Genomic DNA, 8363 nt, shown 5'->3' with positions numbered 1-8363 from the left:
ACCAAGGGAGCTACGCTGCAAGCCTCGCTTTTAGATGTGTCGTTGTGATATTAGTGTAGGGGTGAGAAAAGAGGCAGGGGAGCCTGTTAGGAGGTTATCACATTAGTCAAGACCACGAGCTCTGAAGCCTGGGGCTGAGTCAGTGGTGGTGGGGTAGACTTGGGGAAATAGAAGACAGTGTGAGCTGACATCTGTGATGCCGTCCAGCTGCCCAGCATTTCTCAAACATCCTCTCTATGGTTGGGGAATTTCCCAACTTAGTGTCCATCCTCAAAGAACAAGCCAGAAACCCACTCTCCCAGCGTTTCTGTCAGATGGGGCACAGGCATATAATTTGGGCTCTGCCCATCAGGACTTTGTTTTTTGGAAAGAGAGTTGTGAAGAGTCTGTTCTGATGAGGTTAGTGGTGGGCCGCTGTGGGCCGCAGTCCCTCTTTCCCCAGGGTCTGCCTGCAACGCACAGTGGGCCGGCAGTAGCAGCAGCAGGGTTCCTACAAGCCAGCCAGGCTCACAAGCCCTCCTAAACCAGCTTGAGTGGCTTCCGGTGTTTGTAACTAAGAACACAATCAGATGCAAGTAGGAATGACAGGACTTGGTGATAGATTGGGGGTGAGAGAGAGAGCATTAAATCTACCATGATGCCTAGATCTCTGCCTTGGGTGCCTAGGTGAGTGGTAGTGCTGTTAATTAAGCTTGGGAATGAGGAGGGAAGGGCAGCTTGGCGAAGAGAACAAGGAGTAATAATAATAATGAGCTCAGTTTCCAACATGCTGGGTGGGAGTTCCCTTTGGGACAGATGGGCCATAGACAGATATGTGGGATATATGGACCTGGGTATCAGCAAGGAAGTCTAAATACGAATTTTAGACTTGTTGAAATATATTTATTCGTTAAATTAATTGAACACTTGAAATGTTCCAGTCACTGAGGAAACAACTATAAATAAAATAAGATCCCTGCTCTCATGAAATTTATCATTTAATAGGATAAATCATAAGTAAACAAATATGAGACGTGGTTTTGGGGTGATATGTACTACAAAAAAGAGTGATGGTCGGAGATGGGGTTGGGATAGCTCTTATTTTAGAAGTGTGTCCAGGGATGTTGTCTCTGTGGAGAAGACATTTGAACAGAATTAGGAGTGGGCTCTAAAAAGGTTGGGGACAAGGGAAAAGCAATCTAGGCAAAGGGAATAGCAAATGCAAAGGGATAATAAGCTTAGAGCATTTAAGGAACAGCAAAAAGGCCAACGTGGCTAGAGTTTAATGAGCAAGAGGAGAGTGGTAGCAGATGACCTGGCAGAGATAAGGACCAGGTCATGGAGTGTCTACACTGTTGACCATGATGAGGAATTTTTATTTCATTCTCAGTTTGATTGGAAGCCATGAGAGGGTTCCAAGCAAGGAGAGAAATGATGTGATTTATGCTTTTAAAGATCACTGCTTCCACGTGGAGTAGCATCTTTGAGGGAGCAAGAGTAGAAGAAAATAGACCAGCTGGGAGGCTAGCGCAGTAATCCAGGCAGGAGATGGTGGTGGCTCAGATGCACGAGGTGATGGGGATGGCGGGTCCTGAGAAATGGCTAAATGCTGGGTATCCAGAGAAGAGACAACCAAGAGGACTTGCCAGTGGGATTGCTGTGGATGTTAGGGAGGGAGAGGTGTTGGATGACTGCCATGTGCTTGGCCGATGGACCCAGGTAACCGGTGGTATGCTTTAATGGGGTGGGTGAGCGCTGGTTGGGAGCGACGGTAGAAACAAAATAGTTTGGGCCTGGATGTAAGTTGGAGATGTCTATTAGATACCAAAGTGGAAAAGCTGGAGCAAGACTGATCAATTTGGAAGTCATCGTCTCAGAGACAGGATTTAGCCATGTCCCTCCCCTCCCCCATAAATCCGTTCTCAAATCCCCCCTGCAGCCTTGGGGGGAAGCTTCCTGTCACGGGTGACTTATGAAAGGAGTCTTTATCTGGCACAAGTCTTTCCCCAGGAGGTCTGTGTTGGCCTACCACAAGTAAAATCTAGAAAATAGAAAAAGCAGAAAACCAAGGCAAGACATTATAAAGAGAAGGACACTGTACTGCATCGCATTATGAGCTTAAAAATTGCAAGTTGAATATATCAAATATGTGCCCTACATGTTTTAGGATTTAAACTTCTGTAAGGCAGCAGTTGTTCTGTATTGTGTCTTCTTGGGAGGCAGTTTAGAGACCTGGTTAAAATCACCGGCCTTAGAATCCCACTTCTTGCGTCCACCTTAGAAATATGTAATTTTGGTCTAGTTATTAAATATCTCAGCACCTCAGTCTCCTCATATGTGAAGTGGAGGTTGTAGTAAAACGACCATCTTAGGACTATTGTAGAGATTAAATGACTGACTGAGTGTGACTAAAGCCCTAAGGAGGGTGCCCGTTTTGAATGAACTCAATAACCATTGGCTGTTAGTACCTATTATGTGTTCTACAGGAACATAGACATATTGCGGACTCCACCCAGGAAAGGCTTAAGCAGAGGCTGGAATATTCCCATAAAAATGTAGGAGAAACACCATATTGGGAGAAGGATAGTTTCTGGGCCTCCAACCTTCTAATTTTGGGTTCTTTTTTCATGATGTAAATTCTGTGCTGCCTGGGAGCATGGTGTGTTGACTGAGCGTATGATAAACTGAGACTGGAGAACAGGGGACTTCTTGGTTTCCTTTTGATGCCAGCTTTTTTCTTAAGATGCTTACACTTGGGATCCCTGGGTGGCGCAGCGGTTTAGCGCCTGCCTTTGGCCCAGGGTGCGATCCTGGAGACCCGGGATCAAATCCCACGTCGGGTTCCCGGTGCATGGAGCCTGCTTCTCCCTCTGTCTGTGTCTCTGCCTCTCTCTCTCTCTCTCTCTCTCTGTGTGACTATCATAAATAAATTTTAAAAAAAATTAAAAAAAAAAAGATGCTTACACTTATCCCAGATGCCAGATGATGGATCTGCTTTCCCTGCCTCTGCTACTCTCCTATGGATTCTTGATTCTTTAGGCAAGAGTCTGCTAGCCAGCTGCCCATAAGGATTAATCCTGCTTCAATCCTTCTGGGTAGTATTCACATTTTAGCGGAGGCCACCGTGACAAGTTTGCAAAGGTGAGTAGTGATGGGCACAGCAAGTGAGGGAGGCCATTGCAGACCCCACACTGGACACTGTAGTATTTGGGGTAGGGATGTAGGGATTTGGACAGTTGCAGGTCCCTGTGGCCCATGCTGCTGGAGCCCTTGGGAAAGTTATTCTAGAAGGAACTAGACATATTTAAAATCTAAGCTTTTGGAAAGAGGAAATGAAGTTTGTATACCCACTGGTTGTTACCATGCTTGGATATAGCACTGGACTCTACTTTCTCTGGAAGGAATGGATGAGATCTTTAAGTCTGGGGCACCTGGATGGCTCAGTGGTTGAGCATCTGCCTTTGGCTCAGATCACAATCCTGGGGACCCGGGATTGAGTCCCACATCGGGCTCCCTGCAGGGAGCCTGCTTCTCCCTCTGCCTGTGTCTCTGCCTCTCTATGTGTGTCTTTCATGAATAAATAAATACAATCTTTTAAAAAAAGATCTTTAAGTCTGAGCATAAAGATAGTAAAACTCCTTTGCAGCCATGTCTAAGTGTTGCGCTGCTATTCTGGGGTACATACCATATCCCTGCACTTGTTTCAGAAAATCTAGGTCAATGTATGTGCTTTGCATTTAACACACACACACAGGAACCTAACCATACAGTCTCAACTCCAGGTGGCCTTTTTTCTCTGCTTTTCTTTTCTTTACTTTTTTCTTTCTTTCATTCTCTCTTGAATTAAATCTGTTCAGTATCTTTAATAATTCTATCACTTCTAAGTCCTTCCACAAAGGGCATTACAGTTCTCCAGTTTATTGCAGACATCTCTCTAAAAAAAGAGCCATCCTTAGTGCTGAAGCTCTAACACAAATGTTTAGTTCCTGGCACTACACTCTAAAGCAAAATGAGTAACATTTTATTTGAGTAAAACAAATTATAATATCTCACTGGGGAATATACCCAGCACATTTTTTTTTATATATATATCTATCTATCTACATCCAATGGTAGTCATTTATGGGCTAATTTAAAAACAAATGCAGATTTCAAAAAAAAAATTAATGAAAGCCACGTTTTGCCCAGGAATAGTATCGTATACATGCCCTATAGCAGATACTAGGCGGCCAAACTTCAATGGCAAGACTCTAAGCTGTGAGTTTGGTATTGGCCACCTTTTCTCGCTGCCTTGGAGAATCCGGCGGCGAGTGATGTTGAGAAACCACCTTGTTGCCACCCTTTCTCTTCCTTATGGGCAACTCCACTGTAATAGAATATTCATTTCCTGAAGGGGCAAGACGGAGCAAAAAGCCTCCCACCAATCCTCTGGATGTCACAACGTTCTGTTTGATAAATTCTGTTGCTTCTTCGCTTATATTGTAGATTCCTTATTCGCTCGTTTCTTGATCTGTCCTTTTGCCTTGTTTCCTTCTTTTTTTCAGCTGTCTTCCAGTCAGTCTGCACGTAGCCTCTGAAGGGAAGGAAAGCTACCACAACTGCAGGTGTGCAAGTTTTCCAACTTTCTGGAACAAAAATCCCTCACACCAGCCAGTCCCTCCACCCTTTGCAATCCGGGGGGGGCTACTGAGTATTCTTCTACCGTGGGTCTGGGACTGTGGCCAAGCATGTGATTCCACTACTGGTTTCTCCTTGCAGACGCAGTTGAATCCAACACTTCAGAAGACTCGTCTTTGCTTTCCTACACTTGGGGAGGGGGTTCCTTCCGGTTCTGGGTTGCCATGATACCGCTGGCCCAGGTGGCTCCTTTCAGGTGTAAAGCCTGAAACCTCACTCTCTCCCCTGCCCCTCCCTCACAGAGGCTGTGAGGAGTGTGGTCCTTGTCTAGGTATTTAATGGAGGAGGGTCTCATGAGGAGAAATGTCAACACTGTCCCTGGGTCTTTGTGTAACCAAATAAAGCAAATGTAGTGCATGATTCCTGATTAGGTCCTGAATTTAAAAAAAAAAAGAAAGAGAAAGAAAGAAAGAAAGAAAGAAGAAAGAAAGAAAGAAAGAAAGAAAGAAAGAAAGAAAGAAAGAAAAGAAAGAAAGAAAACTGTCAAAGATATTTAGGGATAATTGAAGACCGTTGAATATGGATTGAATATTGATTAGCTCCTCACTATGCAGGATGTGGACCACTGACCACACCAGCAGCATCACCTGGGAGCTTGTAAGAAATGCAGCTTCAAGCCCCACTCTATGGTCTACATGTCCCTTGAAGGTTGAGAGGCATGTGTGTGAGTGCATGTGCTCATCCCAAAGTAGAAGAATCTGGAGGTATGTCTGTAACCCTGAGTGAAGGAGATGCTTTCAAAGGAACAGACCCCTAGACTCCTACAAGGCATGCTGGAGCCATTAGAGTCTTCTCCTAGGTGGGATAGACCAGGCATGGAGGGGTCTATGCACTGACAAAAGGGGGAATGATGGAATTAGACCAACCCCACAGGGAGACTCCCAAAGGTGCCTGGGGATTCACTGCACTAATGGACAAGAAGTCAATAAGGTTAGGAGTTGGGGTGTGTCCCCTTAACTTGATGGGGATTTTTTTTCCCTTTGTTGGATGACACAGCTTAAAATTCCTTCCTTCGTGTGTTGTAATTCCCTCTGGTTTTCCCCAACCCTAAGGTTGGACAACACCCCTACAACATTGTGTGTCGGTGACCGAGGAGAAGCCCCTGTGGTCACAGCCCTCCATGGAGGCCTTTGCGGGAGTAGCAGCATCACTGGCAGGGGGCAGGGGTCGCCGGGGTCCAGGCTGCATTTTCCAGCAGGGTCGGTGAGCCCCTGCCACTCCTGTGTCTCATTCTTTAAGTGTCTCTGTCTCCTCACAGGGCCGGAGCCTTGTGGTCAGGATCACTAACCCTGAGCCCTTCTCTCTGATTGCCAAATCACAGAAGGGGCAGCGTGAGGATGAGCCTCCCCCAAGTCCCCTATTTCCATAGCTAAAGAGGATTTGATTCATGCTGGGGCATTTATTTAAAAGAGAGAGAAGGAGAGAGAGAGACCAGCATGAACTGAAAAGGACTGAGAAATTACATCCTCTCATTCTTGTTTCCAAATTCCACTCAGGTTTGGAACTTATTTGAACAATTTTCATCCTGAAACATGAAAAGGTGGAGGAATCCAGCCTCTTTTTGCTCACAGTAGACAAAGATAAGCATCTCTCCACAAAGGTACGAGATTATGTTACCCTTCTGGAATCCTGGTAGCCAATTCCAGTTGTTTTTGAAGCACAATGCTACCCATGAGGCCTAAACCAAAAGAACCAGACATTCCAGATTGACTCAAATAATTCCATTTTTTAAATGTAATGTTCTGGCACCTTTATGATTTCCATATTTGTTCCAGTTTTCATCACACCCTGTGATACTGAATGGCAAGATCAGGAACAGAATGCTTCTTTGAATAACTCAGCTGCCTTCCTACCTTGTGGCTGTCAGGTATAGGACACAGTGTGTCAGGAATGCAAGGAAAACACAATTGCCATTCAAGAAGTTAATTCTCTCTCAACACATATAAAGAGGGGAAAAGTTGTTTTGTGGTTTATTTATTGTGGGGAGGGGAAGTTTTCTTAAAAAAAACAAAACAAAACAAAAGCAAAAAAAACAAAACAAAACAAAAAAAAACCCACACCACCCAAAGGAAGGAAATTCTCAATGGAAACCATGGATCTTTGATGAACTTTTTACTTCTGCATAATTTGAGATTTATTAAGAGCCAAACTAAAACCTATTTTGTTTTTCATTGTGTCTTATAAGTAGAGGAAAAAATGACATTAGTCACTATGTATTGAGCCATATGACTCTCAAATACATAGTAACTTGGCTTTGCATGCAAGTCACATTGCTTCTAGAAACCCCACAATAGGAAGGTTAAATCCTTTTCATTTTCTTTGGCACTATCTGGAAACATTCACAGCTCAGAGCTGGGATGTCCATCCTATAGTTTATGCAGCGTAGCTGTGTTGTCTCGGACTCTACAGAATAAGAGTTTACAACCGAACTGGAAAAACAGCTCTCCTGCGCTACATCTAGTCTAGTCTAGTCTATGTAGGCCAGACTTTATCAGTTTTTGGTACTCCATGTGATAATCACCGCTTGCCAAACACGCTTGTCTGAATTATTCCATAAAACATGCTTGATAAATGGACTTATCAAGACCACTAGGTCTTGAAGAACTTAAATTAGTCCCAGATGACTCCCTTTTCAGTTAAAAGATAAATTTAAATAAAATGTGAATGTAAACATATTTTCGACTCAGAGTTCTGTTTTAACCGATGAAGCACATTCTGGCACTAAGCACTGTATCTATTTTTGACGTTTTATGGGTTTTGCGTTTGTTGGAGACAAGATCTCAGGTGGCCGCATCTATTTTTTATATTTATGACTCTTTTGTATTTGCTGGAAACAAACAAGTTTCAATTTTCTATCTGTAAAATGAAATAATAACAGATGCTTTGCAAGGATCTGAGGATGAGTACATAAGATAGTAGACATAAGGTGTTTGTCACGATGCTGGGCACATAGTGTTGAGTAAATGTCACAACTTAATTCCCTTAGCTTGTGGAAGACATACACAACACTTGAAAGGTGATGCAAATATATTCATTTCTATTGGTTTTCAATTTAATGTGTTTTTCTCTTATTGTAAAATAATGGGTTTGGGGGCAACTGGGAGGCTCAGTAGGTTAGGCGTCTGCCTTTGGCTCAGGTCATGACCCCGAGGTTCTGCGAACAGCCCTGCATCGGCCTCCCTGCTCAGCGGGGAGCCTGCTTCTCCCTCTCCCTCTGCCCATACTCCCCCCCACCCCACCCCAGCTGCTCATGCTCTCTCTCAAATAAATGAACAAATAAAAATTCTTAAAAAAAAAAAATGGGTCTAACAGTATTTGATTTCTTTATTTGACAGAGAGAGAGCAGGAACAGGGGGAGGAGGAGGAGAGGGAGAAGCGGCTCCTCGCTAAACAGGGAGCCCAGTGTGGGGATTGATCCCAGGACCCTGAGATCATGACCCAAGCCTAAGGCAGACACTCAACTACCTGAGCCACACAGGCACCCCAGAGGTTTTTTTTTTTTTTTTTTTTTTTTTTTTTGCACATTAGTTGTTTTAAAATTTTAAGGCTCTTACTGATCTGCTAATAAAACCTTCTGCGTTTCCAGTGCTACTTCACCACGTTTTTCATGCTCCTAACTCACCATCTGGACAGAGCCAAGCTGGTCCTGTTATCCTCTCCACAGTTTCTTTTCCAGTTCTATAATTGATATATAACACGGTGTAAAT

The 8363-nt window shown here is 43.9% G+C and overlaps 1 pseudogene; it reads right to left on the bottom strand.

Annotated features, from left to right (window-relative positions):
- Positions 1 to 4229: 4229 nt before the first annotated feature.
- Positions 4230 to 4822, bottom strand: LOC140634480 (FUN14 domain-containing protein 1 pseudogene; annotated as a pseudogene).
- Positions 4823 to 8363: the final 3541 nt, after the last annotated feature.

This window comes from Canis lupus, chromosome 5 (genome assembly GCF_048164855.1).
Source record: "Canis lupus baileyi chromosome 5, mCanLup2.hap1, whole genome shotgun sequence".
NCBI lineage: Eukaryota > Metazoa > Chordata > Mammalia > Carnivora > Canidae > Canis > Canis lupus.
This window is presented reverse-complemented; position numbering and strand designations above follow the sequence as displayed.